The sequence below is a fragment of the Sinohyriopsis cumingii genome, chromosome 15 (genome assembly GCF_028554795.1).
Source record: "Sinohyriopsis cumingii isolate HCF-2022 chromosome 15, ASM2855479v2, whole genome shotgun sequence".
In the NCBI taxonomy this organism is placed as follows: Eukaryota; Metazoa; Mollusca; class Bivalvia; order Unionida; family Unionidae; genus Sinohyriopsis; species Sinohyriopsis cumingii.
Genome location: NC_142975.1, coordinates 37,967,834 through 37,988,766, shown reverse-complemented (window position 1 = coordinate 37,988,766; position 20,933 = coordinate 37,967,834). Strand labels below are relative to the sequence as shown.

The 20,933-nt window shown below is 37.0% G+C and overlaps 1 protein-coding gene across 1 annotated transcript in view; it reads left to right on the top strand.

The window, feature by feature from the left end:
- The first annotated feature begins 10,709 nt into the window (after nucleotides 1-10,709).
- LOC149781631 (uncharacterized) overlaps nucleotides 10,710-20,933 on the top strand; it is a 46,511-nt gene continuing 36,287 nt past the window's right edge. Inside the window, exon 1 of the transcript XR_016414753.1 lies at nucleotides 10,710-11,106. The gene's annotated coding sequence lies outside the window, so the exon portion shown is untranslated. The remainder of the gene's footprint in view (nucleotides 11,107-20,933) is intronic.

The window sequence follows — 20,933 nt, the reverse complement described above, 5'->3', positions numbered from 1 at the left end:
AATATCTACTCGTGACAATAAAATGGCTTCACTTCACTAGAGAATAATTTCCTTATATCTACTCGTGACAATAAAACATTTTCACTTCACTCGAGAAACATTTCCTTCTATCTACTCGTGACAATAAAACGTTTTCACTTCACTCGTGAAATACTGCCTTTAATCAACTAAACACAACGTAGGTATGTTCTATATGTGTACAACTTTATGCTTTAAAGTCCTGTATGTCTGTCTTTATATAACATTAATTGTAATCTTATATTTTAAAGATTCTTTTCTTGGTAATGCCTTGAAATAACAGACTTTCTATTACGTGGTATTATAATGGTTTACATTTTATTTTCCAAACTCTGAGTTTAGAGAATACTATTATGTACTAAAAGTTAAAAAAATATTATGACCAATGGCAGGTTATTGTATATTTTACTTTTATTGTAAATTTTTATTTGTTAGCTTTTTTACCTCACACGGACATTCTTGTGCCTGTAGGGATCTGCAAAATAGATTGCGATTACCATCATAGATTACAAAAGGCAACTCATTAACTTAACATGTCTTTTTAAAAAAATAAAATCTTTGAACGTGTTACGCACACACCGTTGAACGTGTTACGCACACAGACTTAAACAAACAACAGCAACAATCCCCCAAAATAAAAAATGCAACACTTGTAGAAATTAGTGAAGGTAGTACAGCTGGAACTGTAAACAGTATATCATAAAATCTTCTTTGGTACACAACCATATTGTATAGAAATATTAGCCAACAAATTTAGCGCAACAACTTCGGGTATATGTTAAAATGCTGCATTGAGATGTTCTTTACCTGAAAATCCAAATAATTTTTTTTTCTTCTGTTACTAACTACACATTGAATGCAGTGCGGAGTTAATATGAGAGAGAGAGAGAGAGAGAGAGAGAGAGGTCCGAAATGGCTGTCTTGAAGCTTTCTTCTTTATCTTTTGTCTTCAAAGTTGATCCAGTCTGATTCTCACCGACAATAGATTTTGAAATCGACTATAGCAAAATTCATGTATAACATGTATGCGTTGAGTACTGACTATTTCAGTGTCGGGTTTATTATAATTCGATTACATATAGCTTTAATGGCAATTATTCACTTTATTTGGATCCGCATACAGCCTTATTCCCTTGGAAGGTCATTATTTACGTGACCCGAAAAACCTCAATGCGGAAGTACATAGACATTTCATGACGAAATCAACCTAAAGATGTGCAGTACAGATCATACTGAATGTCGCGCGCTGTCATTTCATAATAAAAGCCACGTATGATGAAGATTTTTTAAAACTTTATTGTACTAACATATATTATGACGATTAGACCCGACGTGATCTTCACTTGACCCAGTTTAGTACCCGGTCACCATTGTAAAAGTCCATAGCGATCAAATAATTTCGTCCGAAAGTTTCTTGATGAGTGTTAATGTGCAAAGCAGTCAATACTAATAACTGATCAGACTCTGGTTAAACTATATTAGTATCACATTTTAGATAAACAATTAATATGTAATTCAACACGAGTAAATGCGCCTACAGCCCCACATCGACATTCGCTTCAGACTAGTGTTACACGGCTCAATAAATGCTATTCTTTCACGAATAGCTGGTTTTACCACAAAACGTTGTCTTTCCAAATCAACAAATTGTTCGGGTCGTTTTTAGTTGGTCGTTACGACTAATTTAAGCCACACGCTAAAAATAGAACCTTTCAAACACACAATGACACAACGACACCTTTCTGGAACTATTTGGACAAGATCAGTACATAAATCAGGATCGGCAATAAAATAGCTACCAGCAATTGGCGTCTTAGGCGAACCCGAGATCTCGCACAAGTCTCGCGTGACGAAAGGAACCAATGAATGACAGACTGACAGAGATTGCCTTTTTATATATGTTGCTTTTTTAATATTTGCGACATTGATTTACCATTTAATTTTTCGATATGTTCAAGGTTTCAAAATGCTAGCAATTTTAAATATTTTTCAAAACTCCCATGGCACACCTGCAAATCTCTCGCGGCACACAGTTTGAGAATCACTGGCCTATATGGAGGGGCCACCCCTAACAAGAAAGTTATCTAGAGAGTTCGTGCTTTAAAACAGAATCATGTAAGGTTACGTCAAGAATAAGCCGGGTCGCGTCTGATGAACGATATGATAGTGTGTGATGTACACATGCCGTCAGTAGTGACTGCTGTGATGGTTTTAATGTGTACGTCATTTTGTAAACATTGTATTGTAGTATTTCCCTTGCTCCTCACAGCTCACGCTCTTTCAATATATATATATATAAATATATTTTGGGTTGTTTTGGTTCCTGGATAACCTCAAAGTTAGTCCATTGTTTCATTAGCTACACGAGGACTTGACCCGGATCTTCCCTTGTTTCTTGAATCACAGACTAAAATCCAGTCAAAAATAGGGATAAGGGTCCAGTCTATGTAAGGCGACTCTGATGGTTATGTATATTTAAATTAATTGTTTGTCTGTTAGTTTTAAAATATTATGGATTTCATTACATGTTAGTGTAATGTAATATTGTTCACTGGATTTTATTTTATTTCAGAATTGAGTTCAGTTCTGTTTTACTTGATTGACTTTTTTTTACAAATTTATTTTATTAATGTAAATACCTAATAATATAAACATTGTATCTAGTTGCTGACATTAATTCGTAAACATACTTCTATGTTTTCCAGAAGTAAGAACTCTTGACCCCCATCCGGGATTCTGTTTTGTGTTTAAGTTAGTCTTATCACTGATGTTATGATAAGAATTATATCAGGCGTGCCTTAACATTTGAGAAGTCAAGTTGTTATATGTTGTGTCCAGATTGGAGCTGAATTATTATTTCCTTCAAAGTAACTGAATTTCAAGTGATTGTTTACCCTGGAAATATAAAGTATTCTGTTTGTTCTTGGACAAATACATTTACCAGAATTTATGAGGAATTCAAAAACTGGAATAACATTTTCTGTGATTCAACAAGAGACTGATGACACATCAGTACAACACTGACTATTTCATACGTCATCGCCTTCCATCTTGGATTTTCATCGGGATTTGAAAAGTGATTCACTTAGAACTATTCATTTATAGGACTGTTCTTTTACTTCTTGGATTACAATTTGGATTTAATTCGGGATCCGTAAGTTCTTTTTTTTATTACTTTGTAGTCTAGGGAAACAAATTATTTCTTACATTTTACAAAGTTTGTTGTCTTCACTCTTTTCTGTTACTTTAAGAGCATATACTCGCAAAATGATGCACTTTACTAGGACGTTATCAGTGTATTGGGATGTCTGTAAGTTGTTGCATTGTAACAGTGTGAATCATGTGCATCTCAGCAAGTGGAGAACTACTTTCCTTTTCTTCCTATTCGGGAAAGTATTCACATTCTGCACTAACACCATTGTTGAGAAACGTGTGCTAAAATGTTATCTAAATGGAGAGTGATGCGTGTATCAAAGCGTATGGTTTCACCAGGTGGCATTTTACTACCTAATTGGCAGTGGTAATATAATTCCTAAATGTGTGTGTGTGTGTGTGTGTGTGTGTGTGTGTGTGAGAGAGAGAGAGATCGTAGGTTACAAAGAAAACCTCACACAAGCTGAGATTTTACTAAATGTTAAGAAGTTTTGTGAAGGAAGTCATTTACTTGAAGATAATACGGCTCTATATAATGAAGCGTCACAATATATTTTGGTGGCATACAGCTGTGAAGTATTTTAATTTTTTACTGTTTTGCTATTTCCTCAATGTAAGTAAAAATTAAAGGTAGGAGCGAATGGAGCAGTTGCACTGGGGCCCAAATAGTAGTGGTGCTGGTGACGGGGGGCTGACAGCAACGCAGTGAAATGGTTGGCGGATGGGCGGATGTAGAGACTTTGTGAAATTACTCCAGGGCCTAATGCCACCTTAACGCAACCTTGCATAGACCTCCATAAGATCGGTCATGGGTCGATGATTATCATATACACATTAATAAGATCGGCAATGGTCTATGATTAGCATGTAGACCTCCACAATATCGATCAGTGGTCTATGATTAGCACGTAGACCTCCACAATAGCGGCAGTGGTCTATGATTAGCACGTAGACCTCCACAATAGCGGCAGTGGTCTATGATTAGCACGTAGACCTCCACAACATCTGGTCAGTGGTCTATGATTAGCTCGTAGACCTCCACAATATCGATCAGTGGTCAGGATTAGCACGTAGACCTCCACAATATCGATCAGTGGTCAGGATTAGCACGTAGACCTCCACAATATTGATCAGTGGTTAGGATTGGCACGTAGACCTCCAAAATATCGATCAGTGGTCAGGATTAGCACGTAGACCTCCAAAATATCGATCAGTGGTCAGGATTAGCACGTAGACCTCCAAAATATCGATCAGTGGTCAGGATTAGCACGTAGACCTCCACAATATCTGGTCAGTGGTCTATGATTAGCTCGTAGACCTCCACAATATCGATCAGTGGTCAGGATTAGCTCGTAGACCTCCACAATATCTGGTCAGTGGTCTATGATTAGCACGTAGACTTCCACAATATCGATCAGTGGTTAGGATTAGCACGTAAACTTCCACAATATCGATCAGTGGTTAGGATTAGCACGTAGACTTCCACAATATCTGATCAGTGGTCTATGATTAGCTCGTAGACCTCCACAATATCGATCAGTGGTCAGGATTAGCTCGTAGACCTCCACAATATCTGGTCAGTGGTCTATGATTAGCACGTAGACTTCCACAATATCGATCAGTGGTTAGGATTAGCACGTAGACTTCCACAATATCGATCAGTGGTTAGGATTAGCACGTAAACTTCCACAATATCGATCAGTGGTTAGGATTAGCACGTAGACTTCCACAATATCTGGTCAGTGGTCTATGATTAGCTCGTAGACCTCAAAATATCGATCAGTGGTCAGGATTAGCACGTAGACCTCCACAATATCTGGTCAGTGGTCTATGATTAGCTCGTAGACCTCCACAATATCGATCAGTGGTCAGGATTAGCTCGTAGACCTCCACAATATCTGGTCAGTGGTCTATGATTAGCACGTAGACTTCCACAATATCGATCAGTGGTTAGGATTAGCACGTAGACTTCCACAATATCGATCAGTGGTTAGGATTAGCACGTAAACTTCCACAATATCTGGTCAGTGGTCTATGACTAGCTCGTAGACCTCCACAATATCGATCAGTGGTCAGGATTAGCACGTAGACCTCCATAACATGGGTCAGAGTTGTATCGGAATGTCGAATATTCACGTACTTGCTATTATTGACAAGTAGATGATGATATCTATACCTTGGATAATTAATTATTTTGACACGTAGAAAAGGTACATGCTGATAATTAATTATTTTGACATGTAGAAAAAGTACATGCTGATAATGATGCATAAAAGACATTTACTGTTGAATATTTAACACAAACTTAAATGATTTCAAATAACGTGCTAATTTCCTTTTAAAGCTAAATCAAGTTTAGCGAGTGCATATAAAATCTCACATCATATATATGCACTTTACATTTATACCAATAATACACCCTTCCCTCCAACCACCTCTTCATCAATACATTGAAAAATACAAAGAAACGTGCATGCTTACCACACACACACACACACACAGATATACATACATACACGTATGTACATGATTGTGTATGTGTATTACGTATTATTTGTTATCTTATTTATGTATAATAGACGAAAATCAGTCAAGAGTAGCCGACGCTCGCTTGTAGGTCACCATTTTATTTAATAGTATAGTTTTTATGACTTTTTTTTATCTCAGCGGGCTCGGGAATGTAGAGCAGGTGGTGATTCAGTGGTTACCCCGTAGGACACGTGATCGAAAGGTTCGATCCGTTTTGGGATGCTAAGGTATTTCAAAAGTAACTGTGAAATGACTTGAAACATACACCAGAAAATTATACAGCTTTACTAAATCATAATTGTAACTAACAAAAGAATAACTCTCTCTTGATAATTATGCCATCATAAATGTGCACTCTAAAGAGAAATTAATAGAGAGAGAGATGTAGGCCTAACACAGAAAACTTAAATCCCTATATCAGGTGCTAAGGCATTTTCAAGTAAAAGCTTGAAGCACAAAACAATGTTTTCTACTACGTCCGCGCGATAAAGATTTCAATCCACTTTCAGGCACTAAGGTGCAACAATACAAAAATAATTGGACAACAATATGCCACGGCATATAGAAGAACTAGATACAAATAACAAAATGCAACTCATACACTCATGGTACAAAGATAATATGCATATAAACACTTTATTATTTTAGCACATATTTTTGGATACGATTCAAAATTATACACAGGCAGGATTAGATAAAAAAAAACATAGAAGATTTGACCTAGATAGAGCCATCCATACACGAAAAAGGGGACGCAATACAACAGAACACGCATAAGCACACATCACACTGGACTAAAATGACTTTTGCAGAGTCACTACTCAATATTAAAACAACAGGGGAAAGGGAATGAAAACTACCGTGGGAATTAAATAGTCCCCAGGGTGGATAGTACTCCCCTAGGTTCAAAGAAAGGAAGGATAGAAACCAGGCCCAATGCCTACCCAGGTATAGGGAAGGGAGTACAACCGACCAAACTTTATTGGGATAATTTAAACTCTATCATATGATGAACAAAACTTAGACTAACCCTGACCAAATTTGTATCTTTATTCTTCTTGGAGACAAACAAACTTGTAACACCTTATGGGTGGACAGGGATACACAAAGCATAAAACATCTTTGGAAAACAAGGGTGTCACTTCTAAGTCTTAACCAATTAAATGTGTTGGGATGAGACTAAGAGGTGTCAACATAGTAGAAAGGTTGCGGGTTCGAATCCTACCGTCGAATCAGCACGGGTCGGCTGCTGTGGTGCGTCCTGTATAATCATCTTCTATTAAAGTCCACTCAGTTTTAATCAATTTCATAAACTTACTAGCTCCCACTAAGAGTTGTATCTGAGGTTGCCTCGCCTGGCAACGGTGTGACTTCCATAGTTGTACAGTCAGTTTTCAACCTCATCGCCAGAACGGTGGAGCCAGTCTCCTGTCCCCCCACCCCAGTTTTTAAGGAACTATTTATAGACATCTTCTGCTAAAGTCGTGTCTAACTGGCAACGGACTGGCAACGAGATGGCTCCTAGAGAAACCAGTTTATAAGTGAATAATGTTACTTATCCAGAACGACTAAGCTAATGTGAAAATGAAACTTGTTAGGAATCCTATAGGCATGTTGTAGAGTTCAAACTATATATTGATTGATTTGAGAAGAAAAATAACAAGATAATAAGAAATAAATTTAAGCAAGTTTGAGGAATATACGAGTATCTTACTAATGTATTTAAGCAAATATCTTTCAAACATACTTCCAAGACGGACTTCGATTTTTAAACACAATTGACGATTTCGAATCGGCACTAAACGGATGAATCGTATATGAATATGTCAAAGTTTTGACTATTATCTCAAAGCAATAAAAGCAAACCAGTTTTATCTTCAGGCCTTACTTCCTTCAGTTTAAACTATCATATTCCAACTAGCAAGAAACAATTAAACACTTGATTCTAAACAACAAATTATAATTCAGGACAAAATAGACTATCCTAGTATTATTATTCAGTGTTGTGTTTGCCATGGCAAAGAAAGAAGCTTCACATCTGCAGATTTCTTTTTACCAAGGATATGTCAGAGGTTGCATAACTTCCTTTGGCGTAGCTTCCGTATCAACCCAACAAAAACCACGTTTCACTTTTTCGTAGCTGCCGAATCATAATTGACATGAATAATGCGTCCTATGGTTGTCCTGGCAAAAATGCATTTAAAGCTCTATCCGTTCTGCTGACCTTTAACCCCCATAAGGCCATTTATTTCATAGATAGAAATAGAAGATTTCGTTTCTGAAACTTCCACATCAATTTCAAACAATTATGTTTCCAAAACAAATCTCTAAGATAGATTTTTTTTAAAAAAAAAAACTTCCATATCAGTTTCAGCCAGATATTAAATAAAACGTGCTGGCATATAAAATTATTTTTGATCTGGAACACACCATACATAAGCTCCATCCAATTTTGGACACAATGTAAGAGAAATCATCAAATAAATGCTATAGAGAAACTTGCTTATCGCCTTTAAGTTCCATTTACGATGTTTATATTCATCCATGTTTGCTTGTCTCTGTCGTTTGTATCATCCATGTTTGCCTGTCTCTGTCGTTTGTGCACATAAATGTTGGTACGAGCAACCTGTTTCGCAAACGATAGAGGCATTTATTAAATTTTTAAATAATATTCCTTCCAATATCAGTTTCTATTTTAATTTGTATCGATTTTTGCGCCCTCCTTACAGAACGAAAATGGCGCCCATTTCCAAGCTGTTCCCATTTCTCCATATCATTAGTACCGTGTGTCCTGCAAGTGTTGAATATGTGGGGAAGTTTGAGGCACCATAGCGGACAAAAACTGGTCCAATGAGAAAGTTGCAGTTGAAATTTATGCCGTATGTCGAGAAATCCAATATCACGTGTTGGATCAAACTGCATGCCCTTAAAGTTCCATTTTCAAGATCGAGATATTAGATTTTATATGTTGAATTATACAGTGGTGGTTTAAAGTTCTATTTCCTATGTCGACGTTTTACATTGTATATTTTGGATTAGACAGAGGTGGTTGAAATTCAATATTATATGTTGAGAATCCCGAATTCATACGTTGAATGTAATTGTTTGTGATGAAAGTTCCATTTCATTCGGCGAGTATTTATTTTTCATCTGTTGAATTTCACAGCAACGAGAAGCATCCTCCTTATTTAGAAATAACGGGGTCGGTTCACGAGAGCGACGACTAGCGAATAAATTCATAGTAATTCTAGACCTGTGAATGGTAACTTTCAAACTGTAAATGCATGAAAAGTAGTGGCGTTTTATAAATGAATACACGAATGATGTATCTTAATACTCGATATTATTTTGAATTGTTAAAGTGGACATTGTGTAATGCTACTTTTAACACCAACACATCATTTCACCATATAAAAATAACATTTCTGACAAGCACAATAATTGTCCAACCACCGCTATGTAATTCAACAGATACAATCTATAACCTTGAAATAATAAATGGAACTTGCAGCACAATCAATGCGATTCAACAAGTTAAATTGAAACTCTCGACATATGACATTAACATTTCAATAGCCGCCGTGTAATTCAGAAGATACAATCTAAAAACTCGACATTGGACATCGAATTTTCAACCAGCGCTGTATAATTCAATAGATGAAATCTAAACACTCAACATATAAAATGGAACTTTCAACATAAACTCTTTGAACCAGTACGTAAATTAGGAATTCTCGACGTATGACATTGAAATTTCGACCATCGCCGTGTAATTCAAACGACACAATCTAAAACCTCGACATAGAAAATAACTTTCAACACTACTGTTTAATTCAACAGATACAATCAAAAATATCGACCTGGAAACATAAACTTCAAGGACAAGCATTTTTGACATAACACGTGAAATTGGAATTCTGGACATATGGCATTAAACGTTCAACGGCAACGTTCTGATTGGACAAGCTTTTGTCCGCTACAGCCCCTCATATGGAAGCTGCCAGTAGCTTCCCTTGGGTTGATGGTTCTTAGCGGGATTTTCCAGGCTTCTTCTTCCACCAGTTATACTGTCCACCATGTAACCTGTTTTGCGCTGGGAAATGGCGTTAAGGTCAACAACAATAAAATAAAATACAAACACGTACTTGCTCCCTGCTAATCCTTTTGTGGAAGACGTCTTGTACTAATACGCGATGCTCGACGGCGTTATCCGGATAGGTGACCAAGTTTCCCAGACAGAAGTATGATACGGCATATGAAAACGTGAAAGTAGGCTCAAATTTTCTTCCGAGGCAGTATATATTTGATTTCTCAAGATATTGTATGTTTTTCAATCGGAATGATAAATTTGATTTAAAAGAAGCAGTTTCTACATCATACAATTTGTTATTTGTTTTTAAGCTGTTTGATGGCCGTATATTACGGCCGAGTGCCTTCATGGACCGGAATAACAACCATAGATCTAGGGTCAGGATTGGAAGGAAGTATTTTGAAGTTAATAACAATGTTTCATAATATAGAGTTGGTAGGATCTAGTGTCAGATCTGGCCAAAGTATTGATCTGAGGAACTTTCACTCGGTATGATTGTTTTTCCTCCGGCTATTGCTGTTTTTTTAAATTATATATAAGTAAAGCTTGCGTCAGCCATATGTGATTACACCGTCTTTTTCATCATGAATGCATTAAACATGTATTGCAATTCCCGTTTATGAAACACAAATATGAACACTGTCATCACCACAATAACTGTCACAAATCTACTATTACTGCTAGTACTACTACAACTGCAGGACAGCTACTACCAGTATTTTCTAGGCATGAATTCTTCCTCTTACTGCTACCACAACTATTATTATTATCATTATTATTATTATTATTATTATTATTATTATTATTATTACTACTACTACTACTACTACTACTACGAAAATCACTACCGTTCTCAATACCGACACCAGCATCACATCACTTCTACATGCTAAAGATACCTCTGTTGCTGCTAACACAAAACCAGTTTGGACAGGGCAGTCGGAAAACGGAGCCCCACGTTGCAAGCTGCAACTCGTAGATTTTAAACAATCCTAGGGTGGGTGTTACTTGTTTCGCAGCTGCGCTATCGCTGATTCAGTGCGTTTTGATTGTTTGCCATTTGAGATGGAAATTCATTTCCGCGCGTACTGTTGTATAATCGCTAATTGTGAACATCGTGCCTGCTTGTTCGCCATATCTCACCAGCTCGCCTGAACAATCGATAACACATCACTGGTTGGCTCGACTGTGAATGTGATGCACATCGCTCAATACCAAGACTATCCTGGATGCTAGCGGCCAATATCGGATGACTAACTCTTCTTAACGGAGCTATTTTGCAAGGTTATTCGTTCGCTTATAACAATTTGTTGAAGGTAAAATACATCTCTCTCTCTCTCTTTCTCTCTCTCTACCTCCCCCCCCCCCCCCCGTACTTTTCATTATCTCATTGTCACTTCTTGTGCTCAATAAATCAGTGTTTTCAAATAGGTTTGTATTATTGTCTTCGTCGTTGTAATCATCATTTGCCTCGCCAGGCGTGTAGCTGCCTATACGCAGATGCGTACGAAAATTTTGACAAGAAAGAAAATGTATATGTGACTATTTTAAAGATTGTTAGTATTGCAAGCCGCCTTGATAATCCCTCCACGATTTCATGACTAGTGTTTATATTGAATATACGCATCCACTTTCTTTGTTGTTCGCTACGCGACGAGGGGAACGCTTTCGTTGTTAAAACTGTCTCAGACGAATAATGAATGGTCTTCGCCTGCTCACATAAGTTCGCAGAAAACTTCATTTGACACGAACAACTTACAGTACATATATAAACAAACGGGGGGGGGGGGGGGGGTTGCCGTGAGGACCTAGACGCTCACCTTTACAGACCTGTGAAATTTCATCATTGTCTGACGAGGGGGGTCCCGCGTTGACTTAGACGCTTGCCTTTACATAGCTGTTAAATTTCATCATTTTCTGGGTGGGTACGAATCTTGGGCTTGGACAACGTGGGTATACGAGAAAGTTTGCAAATAGCTTCCCAGGGGTCGTGGGATCTTCACAGTTTATATCGGGTTCCTTCTCCAAAAGATATACTGGCCGGCATATAGAACCTAGTGTGTGCTAAAATATGGCGATAATCCCACAGATTTGGCACAAAACCACAAGCAAGCACATCAACTCAACACCAAGGCGTGTCGCATATACTCAGGATATATCACCGAGGTCTGGGCCCGTAAGGGGCCCCGGGGCCGAACAACACTTTCTAATTTTATAAAAGATTATTTGGTTTTCTTAAAACAAGAACTAGGAGAGGCTCAGGTGTTTCTTACAACGGGGCCTATGATCGTCCTCTACGGACCTGCATATACCGCTATATCCATTTTTTTTTTTTTTACAGAACAAAAAGCGGTTTTTCCGTTGTTTTTGTGGGATTTGTTTCTTCATTGAAGCATCGAAATCACTTATACTAAAAGACTAATGTGAAGTACGAACGAATCAATTACACTATGATACTTCTTGCATTATTTTTGTTCGTTCAGTTAGTATGGCATTGTATTCGTGTCCATTATTCATAGCAAGTTGCAGTTTTTTAAATTATTTAATTAAATGAGTATCTCGCTGTCCCTAACTGTCACCCTAGGAATCTTCAGCGCCTATCATCATATTAGCTCCAACACATTGTGCAGCAACTTACATGATACAAGGACAGGAAACTTGTGTACATCAGTCAAGAGGAGAGAACAATATGGGACAAAGATAATCACGCATGTACACAAGAACCCGTAATAACATAACGCTAGGGATATGTTACACGTGTTATGAAGAAGAGAGCTGTAAACATTCGGATCACCTCGGCTATGTCTGCTAGGTGAAACAATGCCTCTGAGCTATGATGGCAACGCAATTTGCAGAAATATATATTTTGCTCGCCGGAAATTCTTTGCAAAGAAGAAAGAAACACGAACCTGTTCAGACCACCTTGGATTGACCAAGAAGTAGCGATTGAAAACATAAAGATGTATTAACAATTTCTTGGTCAGTGTTTGTTTTGTAAACAACCGAGGATGGACCTCGAAATTGTGAATGGAGTTGTAAAGATTCGCTGTTCACTGTTTCGTATTACTACCATATATCCTTTGACAGATATGTACTAAGTTGCTTCACTTATACTCCTTTCTCACTGTCTCGCACGGAGGAATAAACTTTGTGAAATAAATTAGACAAATAGCTGGTTTTATTAAGTTCCATGTACAATACCGGTCTTTCTCTTCACATAATTAATATAAAAGAAAACACACTGTTGACTATCTGCATAACCATGGACTGTAAATATTTCAAAATGGCAAATCATTTAGTCCTTAAATAAATCAGTCTGCCCTTGAACAGCTGTCAATCGAAACTTTGTTAGTTTTGCACATTGCTGACCTTTGTTTAATTGTGAGATATCCCGTTCTTTGTATACGCGAAGGTCTCGATGCACTCGTACCATGACATGAGTTTTCTCTGGGTTTGGCCTGTTATCATTTGACAAATAAAATCCGGATTATATTTTGAAGACCTTCGTAACACCAACATATGTGGTAAAGCTAAATATATACAAGTAGGCGTAAGATTATAATTGTTGATATTTCTTGTCAGTGGCAAGACATACTAAACTAGCAGAAATGAAGTTTGTTTATTACCGTATATACTGGCCTAAAGCAATCTCAAACTGCAAAGACCCAGATCTACCGTCGCATAGTGCGCCAGGAGATCTGGCTCTGTGCAGTTTGTTAGGAGTAAGCAACAGAACAAACAACAGATCCTGACATGCATGCACATTATGCTGCCAGATCAGGATCATTTTTGTTTGCAGTTTGAGTCGACTTATAAGCAAGTCTAAACGGTATGTTTTAATTTTATTTAGAATCCAGTAGTTAGTGGATTAAAGACGAAAGAGATAAAATGAGAGAGAGAGAGAGAACGAGATTCATTAGCACCAAAATATGGAAAGCTTCTGTCTCATAGGACGTACAACAGCAGACCTGAGTAGATCAATAAAAAATTAGATGAAAATATAATATACCAGAAGTGGGTGTGGTTGTTAACGGAATATGAGAATATCATTTTCACCTGCGACTTTCTACCCATAATATCGTAGTTTTCGCTTCACAAGCGGAACCTAGTGTAAATTTTATCCAGTTTCAAACATTCATGTATTTTTGTCTTAGCCTGCGTTATGAGGCCCGCATCTGCTTTCATCGCCGCGGCGCTGTTAGCGTTGACTAGATAGATACAAATGTAATCAATAACGAAAACAAAGTATATCAATTTACACTTAGTTAATAAAAACTAAATTTATAATAGGCAGGAAGAATGTTGTTAGAACTGTATACAAGCCTAAAGTCATTTCAGATATCTTTTAAGTGTTATGGCGTTTTGAAAATCCAGATGATACGAATAGTTCAAATGGACGAGGTTCAAATGTATCCGCTTTATCTGATGAACTCACCAGGGACGTGATTTTTGCGGTATTATCCGTAGACTGATATATCCAAATGAACTCACCACAGACGTGATTTTTGCTGTATTACCCTTAGGCTGATATATCCAAATGAACTCACCATGGACGTGATTTTTGCTGTATTATCCGTAGACTGATATATCCAAATGAACTCACCATGGACGTGATTTTTGCGGTTTATCCTTAGGCTGATATATCCAAATGAACTCACCATGGACGTGATTTTTGCGGTATTATCCGTAGACTGATACACCCAAATTTTCTATCTTGAATGAGTCTGGTCAGGCAGATTCCCTCATTCACTACCATACTTATCGCCACACACCATTATTATATTGCCCTATAGTTATCCACCAGTACTATCTATATTGCCCTTTAGTTCATCCACATTATAATATTGCTCCATGGTTATCCACCAGTGCCTTATTGCTCTATAGTTATTCACTATTGCCATATTGTCCCATGTACCATATTGCCTTATAATTATCCACTAGTATCATATTGCTCTATAGTTATCCACTAGTGCCATATTGTCTTATAATTATCCACTAGTATCATATTGCCCTATAGTTATCAACTAGTGCCATATTGTCCCATGTACCATATTGCCTTATAGTTATCCACTAGTGCCATATTGTCTTATAATTATCCACTAGTTCTCTCTCTCTCTCTCTCTCTCTCTCTCTCTCTCTCTCTCTCTCTCTCTCATGTACATGTATACATTACTCTCTTCATTAACGAAATCATAGTATACGCAAGTCTCCATAATCTCTCACTGTCTTGGTATGTGACAACTCTGTATATCAGTTCTGCATGCTATGCAAATCATAAATTGCACTTAAATACAATAACGACCATACTTAATCGAGCAACTTGGTCAGACCGTGATGCAGTTAAGTGTAAACTGTATATCTTGAAATCCTTCTTTTGTCACTTATCGATATTAGATCTCAGCGCAAAAGTGGGGGACATTCTAAAGGAATGGTAAGTTTTACTGTCTTTTGACAAAACCACGCCGAAAAGACAACAACAGTACATGTAGCTTTTATTGCAATATGCTCACTGAACCATTGCAAATGAAGTGAAGACACCTTGAATAGTTTCAAGTTTTGGTTGCTGACAACTGGCAACGCCTTATTGATTTGCTCCGTATTTTATGATAACCCATTTGATGTGGCAGATGGCGAAATCTTCTGATTATTTCCAAACAAAAATTTAAAACTTGGATCATGTGTCGATACTCAGATAGATGCCAAAGACTTGGACTATTGTAGCTAATGTCACGAAGGAATATTACTATTGATACTAACGTCACTAAAGGCAGATTATTACTGTTACCACGAATGTCACGAAAGACTTTTACTGTTGCACAACTGTTTACTGTTCTGAGGACACTCGAGTAACAGTGTAATGATAGAGCATAGTTGTGCTTGTCGGCCTGGATTTAACACCATTCTTTATTTAATTTTGTTAAGATTTTTTTTTTTGGTAAAAAGACCGGAAACAGATTGCTCAGATTGAATACTTTTTTTAATGTAATTTTCCAAAGATATACTAAAGATCCTTCATTGTGTTAATTATATTTTTTATAGTGGTTTGATTAATTTCTAACCGAAAGAAATAACCGAGAAATTTAAGAAGCGGTTTTCGAATAAACTGCTTAGTCCTGGTTGTCTTTTAGGTTGTAAATCATCCTCTATCGACCGCTCCGGTGGCCTAGTGGTTAGAGCGTCCGCCTCGGATGCGGGAGGTCGTGGGTTCGATCCCCGGCCGAGTCATACCAGAGACTTAAAAAATGGTACTAACAGCTGCCTCGCTTGGCGTTCAGCATTAAGAGGTTAGTGTTAGGACTGGTCGGCCTGGTCTCAGGATAATGTGACTGGGTGGGACACCATGCTACATGTCTGCGGCATGATGCCCCAGTGCTAGACATCACTATAAACTGCCACATTGCAGACATCGTAGCGATAAGACTGAAAAATTGTTAAAGCTACGTTAAAAATCAAAATCACATCACATCACAAACATCCTCTATCATGCAACAGGCGAATAACATTACACAATTTCCGGTAAGTATAAATGGTGGATGAAGAACCCGGGCAAACCCGGGAAAGAACCACCGACCATCGAGAAGCTACTACCTGGCAAGTATGATGCGCCTTAGCGGACAAAAGCTGGTCCAGTCAGAAAGTTGCCGTTGAAATTTTAATGGCATAGATATGTTTAGAATACTAATTTCACGTATGTTGTCAAAAATGCTTGTCCTTAAAGTTCCATTTTCTAGGTCGAGATTTTAGATTGTATCTGTTGAATTAACAGTAGTGGTTGAAAGTTATATAAAGTTATATTTTCGATGTCGAGGTTTTAGATTGTGTCGTTTGAATTACACAGCCGTGGTTGAAATTGCAATGTCATACGTTGAGAATTCCTTATTTACGTATTGGTTCAAAGTGATTATATTGAAAATTCCATTTCATATGTTGAGTATTTAGATTTCATCTGTTGAAATACACAACGCTGGTTGAACATTCGTTGTCCAATATCGAGTTTTTAGATTGTATCTTCTGAATTACACGGCGGTTGTTTAAATGTTAATGTCATATGTCCGGAGTTTCAGTTTAATCTGTTGAATCACCTTAATTGTGCTGAAAGTTCCATTTCGTATGTTGAGTTTTTAGATTGCATTGGTTGAATTTCACAGCGGTGGTTGGACATTTTATTGTGCTTGTCAGCATTTTTATTTTTATGTGCTGAAATGATTTGTTGGTGTTAAAAGTAACATTACACAACAATGTCCATTTTAACAATTCAAAATTATATCAAGTATTAAGATATATCATTCGTGTATTCAGTTATGAGGCACCATTACGTTTCATGCATTTACAGTTTAAAAGTTAACATTCACAGGTTGAGAATTACTATGAATTTCTTTGCCAGAGGTCGCTCTAGTGATCGAACCGCGTTAGTTTTAAACAATGAGACTGCTTCTCATTGCTGTGAAATTCAACAGATGAAATCTTAATACTCACCATATGAAATGGAACTTTCATAACACTTACATTTAACGTGTGGATTAGGGATTCTCGACATATGATATTGAAATTTCAACCAATTCAAAATATACACAGTAAAACGTCGACATAGGAAATAGAACTTTACACCACCACTGTATAATTCAACATATAAAATCTAAAGTCTCGATCTAGAAAATGGAGCTTTGCAGTTTCATCAAACACGTGATATTGGATATCTCAACATACGACATCGAAATTACAACTGCAACTTTCTAATTGGACCAGCTTTTGTCCGCTACGGCGCCTCATAGGCAAGCTTTCTCACATACCCATACTGGCCGAACCTGAGACTTGAATTCATGCAAATAGAGATGAAATGGCAGTGATCAGTAACGGTGAGCGCTTTAGACCACTAGTTCACTCAGAGTCCCCAATCATACTGAATCATAATTCAATCAATGTTTCTCTGAAGAAAAGTAATATTTTAAATCAGTATTGTCAACAATTTCACGTTTTTGGAAACACGTTTGAACTAAGATATCTTTATCAGCTAAAACAATTTACACCACTGTCATGCGATTATATAGTTATATTTTATAGTAATTTTTTTTCAGAAATGTTCAAATAGAAGACATTTTGTAATTTCCGATGTATGTAATATTTAAAGACATAAAGAGCAAGTTCACCTCTCCCTAAATTGGTATAAAGTAGCAGGATTATCTAAAGAAAAAAAAGACATGTATAATATAAAATTTAATTATTTTTCAATAACTGCAGAAAGTTTTAAACGGGGGTGGGGGCTAATTAGACGAAGTTGGGGTGGGGAGGGGCTGATCTTACAGGATTACTGTAATAATTACTTTGTACGAGTGCAATTCTTGCTCCCATTTGCGATTGTTCAGCACAAAACAGCTCGCTGAAAATTTCAGTGGCAATCCGCTGTAAATGCGAGCTACTAATTGGTTGTATGAATTCTAATTGGTTGTATGAATACTAATTATTTGTATGAATACTCGTTGGTTGTACGAATACTCAATGGTTGTATGAATACCTTTGACTGGTACACTTTTTTGGCACCAGATGTGTTTGGTGTGGGGTGGTTAAGGAACAATGTCACAGGTAGATTTTTTAGTGCCGAGACAATGGGTGCAAAGCCCCTCCCCAAGGATACACCACGGGAGCCCATCCTGGCTAACCGGATGGTGGAATTATTACCTTGCTCGTTAGGTAACGAATCCAGCATGCTAACCACCTTACCACTACTCCTGCTGATTCTTACAGTATGCAGGAGGGCGGTTCCGGTCTACTCTACATCCGGAACCCATAGCGGATAGCACCAGAATTAAAGCTTAAATAAAATTCCCACGCTTCCCAGAATACAAGCTGTCTTCCAACAGGGATGTTTAAATTGAATTTCTCCTTTAGCGTGTCCCCCCCCCACCAAAAAAAAAATAAATAATTGATGCATCATTGCATCTTACAGATAGGTACACCGTGACTTGTACCTTTAAATTTTGAGAGCAGTAAGGTAGATTACCATTTCTGGTGCAAACTGAAAAAAAAATAATAATCTGTTCTGTGGGGTTGGGGGCGGGGGGGGGGTAGGTTTACATGCGTACGCGTAAAATATAAATATTTCGGGAAATTTAGGACATTTCCATCAATGTCAGAATGTAAACTAATTTCGTTACTAGTACACTAACGCCTTATGTTGTTTTTTCATACGAATGTTCTCACAAAGAGATACGAAAAACAATGCCAGCTAACTTTAAAAACCATCAGCGCAGTAATGTTTATATAGATCCGTTTGGGATACGAAAGGAATAAAAATCGAATTAAAAATTACTAGCGCATTAAACGATGAGGAAGCAATGGTAGTTAAGTTGGCAGAAAGTCTGACTCTTAATCCAAGAGTCGCGGTTTCAATACCCGCCCAAGCCGGCCAGGTCAGTTGCCTTCGTGTCTCTATGGGAAAGGCACTTAGTTCTCATGATTAGGTCAATATGTCGTTAATAATTTAAAAACAGCTTGCTCAGATCACACTCTTATCTCGTCCATATTTGGAAAACAATATGTACACATTACGCAGTGTCCAACACCCGATCGATCACAATGAACAATTTAATCCCAGTCGCTACAGCTGCTGAGGCTGGGCCTGCTTCTGCCTTTATTCTGATGTTCTTTTATATGCTCTTTCTTTGCTAGTAATTTTCTTGTCATCGTTCTTGAGAAGACTTTATTTCTGGACTAGGGCTAGAAATTCTTCATGACATTCTCATGCTCTTCACAGTGGAGGTGGCTCAGTGTGTAAAGCATTGAACTCTTTACCAGAAGTGTCCAGCATTTGGTGACTCTCAGAATCTACTCTGATCTGATTTTATTTTTTAAAGTTTCGTGGTGTCTGCCTCAAGAGGTAGGTTTCTGCGACCGTAACCCCTGACCTTACAATCGTTTTGATCTCAGATTGTCAGTAATCCATTTGCTTTTTGTAATAATAATAATAATAATAATAATAATAATAATAATATAATAATAACAATAATAATAATAATAATAATAATAACAATAATAATAATAAGCAGTAACAGTATCAGGAGTAGCAGCAGTTTGCTCGTTATTGTCCGAAAATCAGAATTTTAAAACCATTCAGACACGTGGGCTTTTTCAGGAATTAACAATTGATGCGATAATTCGAAAAGTTAATGATACTTTAACCACTCTGTTACAATGCCTCGTAAAAACAGGAGAAACAGGAAACAAGGCTGGAGGGGTGATGAATTAAGTATGTGTTCCTTTACAATGCAGGTAGATCCGTCATTGCCGAAAACAGATGTCATTGACAGATCAGCCACGATATATCTGTGGTAGTCTATGAGATTTGTCTGAAAGAGCAACACATTAAATTAAAGCATTTCATAAGCGCCTTTCTCTTATAAATACGTACTAGATTAAGAGAAAAGAAGGGTTTACATTTTTAGATTTTGTTATTTCTTTTTGACGGGACGAGCATATTCATTGTATCAATTGTCCGATGTAACAACGATGACATGGAAATAGCACAATATAAAAATTATATGGACATATCATTAGTATAACAATAGCAAGGAAATAGCATTAATATAACAACAACAAGGAAATACCATTAATTTACCAATAACAAGGAAATAGCAGGGTAGAACAATAAATTAAAATAGCATGATAGGTCGCTAACATAGAATAGCATGATAGAACAAGAACATGGAAATAGCACGATAGAAAATTAACATGAAATAGCATTAATATAACACTAACAAGGAAATGGCATGATATAACAACATGGAATATCATTATACAACGCTAATATGTTAATAGAATGATCTAAGACAAACACAGAAATTGCATGATATAGACTGACATTGGATTATGATGATAAAAAACTAACATGGAATTATCATGATATAAAACTAACACAGGGTTATCATGACTTAAAGCTAAGATGGGATTATCATGATATAAAACTAACGTGGAACATAGGATTATCATGATTGGAAGCTAACATGATTTTCATGATATAAAATAACACTAGAAAACAACATTATATAAATCTTTCAAGGACATATCATGATATGATTATATGGAAATAGGAAGATATTATAATAAAATTGAAATACATAAATATAGCACTAAAATGGCAGTAGCATGA